The sequence below is a fragment of the Malaclemys terrapin genome, chromosome 13 (genome assembly GCF_027887155.1).
Source record: "Malaclemys terrapin pileata isolate rMalTer1 chromosome 13, rMalTer1.hap1, whole genome shotgun sequence".
In the NCBI taxonomy this organism is placed as follows: Eukaryota; Metazoa; Chordata; order Testudines; family Emydidae; genus Malaclemys; species Malaclemys terrapin.
The window spans coordinates 44,781,101-44,783,654 of NC_071517.1; positions in this window are offsets into that span (position 1 = coordinate 44,781,101).

A 2,554-nucleotide genomic window follows, 5' to 3' on the forward strand; every position below is an offset into this window, starting at 1 on the left:
ATTCAGCACATGAATTCCTTAGTAGTATTAACTGTTAGTATTACAGGAGCGCCTATGGGCCCCAATGGGGATTGGGACCCCTTTGGACTGGGCACAGCACAGACCCACAGCGAGAGACAGTCCCTGCCCCAGCTGAGATCAGGGCCCCATGGTGCCGGGCGCTGCGCAGACACACAGCGAGAGACAGTCCCTGCCCCAGCTGAGATCAGGGCTCCGTTGTGCTGGGCACTGCCCAGACACACAGCGAGAGACAGTCCCTGCCCCAGCTGAGATTAGGATCTAACTTGACAATAGCAGAGGAAGGCAGTTGGGCCAGTGGTTAGGCAGCTAATTTTAGACGAGACCCACATTCAGTTCTGACTTGGGGCCAGGTTTTTCAAGGTGTCTAACTCCCATTGACTTAAGTGGGAGTTAGGTGCCTAGACACCTTTGAACATCTGGTGCTTAGTTTTTCTGTGCCTCCGTTCCCATCCCTGCTATGAGGATGACAGGTCTGCCCTGCCTCCCTGAAGGGTGGGAGAGTAAAACATAAGAGATTGTGAGGTGCTTAGATACTGCTGTAAAGTGGGTCAGAGACATACCTAAGAGAGAAAGAAAGGCAGGATTATTAGCCCCATTGTACAGATAGAACCCAGGATTCTAAGTCCCAGCCCACCCCCATGCTAACACCTTAGACTCCACTCCCCTCCCAGAGCTGGGGGAGAACCCAGGAGTCGTGACTTCCCCTCCCGCCCTGCACTAACCCACTAGTACAGGTTTCTTAGTAGGGAAGGGATCACATCTTCCCAGGTCTTTGTCCCACACCCAGCACAATGGAGCCTTTATCCTAATTGGGTGCTACTCTAAAATACACATTTAATAATAATTAATAATATTTTCAGGGTTACTGGCTGCACAATGGCAGATGAAGACAAAAAGTCCCAGGCGCTGGTTAAAGCTGAGTTGAGTGTCAGCAAAGCCAAGGATGTGCGGAAGGAGACGGAGTTGAGGATGAAGTCCTATGCCAACTGGGAGGAGTTCCTCATGCCAGCCCCAATCTCCATCGCCATCCTGGGGCAACTAGTTTTCATTTCAGCGGGACAGGGTGACTTCTCCATCAATAAGAACCCCCCTCAGGGCGGCTTCAAGCACATCAAATACCCAGAATCCTTCAGGGCTTGCTTGTGTCAAGTCAGTAACCAAGGCTGGGCGGCCTTCAACACCGCACATGTCAATATGGACCAGATCAGACTCCTCTCCATGAGTGTCCCAGGACGGATGAAGGCGATTGTTCAAATTCTGTTCCAGGACATGGAGACAGTGAATGCCATGCTGCCGACACACCTAAAGAACATGAAGGCCGTGGCAGACGACTGCAAAGACTTAGCCCAGGGGGTGAAGGACAAGTATTCAGATGTCATCTACCTGATCCAGGAGCTGATGGAGGCCTGTTTGAATGCCAAGAAAAGTTATGAGGATGAGCTGAAAGACATCCAGATAGCGCTGCAGCAGGCACAGATCAAGGAGAAAGCGGCCCAGGAGGCACAGAAGCTGGCTGAGCAGTATCACAACCAGATGAAGCAGCAGGTCGATGAATCCTTTAAGCAGTACAATGAAGCCATGAAAGCCATCCCCACAGGGTGGGATGCTGTAGGCATGGCTTTTGTGGAGAGTATTACAAATGTAACGACCAATACCATCACTGGGGCTACAAGCATGTCCAGGAGAAAACTTGACAAGATGCAAGCTGGGAAAATGGAAGGCAGTGCAGCAGATGACCCAGAGCAATTTGACCATGGAAACATAATACCGGCACTCTGCATTTTTGCAAAGTCAGGAACTCTACTGACTTTTGCAACGAAGCTCAAAGAGCTAATCAATGAGCAAAATGGCCTCAACATGAAGGAAGTCATCAATGAGAAAACTCAGGAAGTTAACACCAATTGGCTGAAAGACAGTTTCCTAAAGACGAAGAGCAGCATAGACAGAGAAAATATGTGTGAGCCAAAAAATCAAGCTCAAGAGATCTGCGCATCTGGCCTCCATATCTGTGAACAGCTGGAAAAGATGGCCTTATCCGAAAACAAAGGAAAGGAAGAAGAAAAGTCTCTCATTGACGAGATCAAACGCTTATACCAAAGAGCATCAGAATTTGATTCTTACAGTAAATCCTCAGTGGGATCTCCTGCCTTCACCGCCAAGCCGCCAAACGTGGCAAAATGTCAGCAAGACTCAACGGGAGGATCCAGTGCCCTGCGCAATGCACATTTGAAGGTCGAGCAGAGCCGGGAGATGCTGAAGTCGACCCAGGATGAGTATCAGAGGAGCTTTGAGAACTTCAAGAGGCAGAATGATGAGCTGATGGAGATTATGTGCACTATGGAGAAATGCAAGGTGCAAGATGTAGATTTTGAGGCAGCCAGGAAGATGCTGATCAAAGGGATGGAGGCCTTGGGGAGCGTGAAGGAGCAGTGGGAGAAGATGGTGAGGTTCTTCCAGATGATCTCCAGCCTGATTGACTCCTGCCTCAGTCGGGACATCAAGGAATTTGTGAGCTCTGTCTCGGACGTACAGA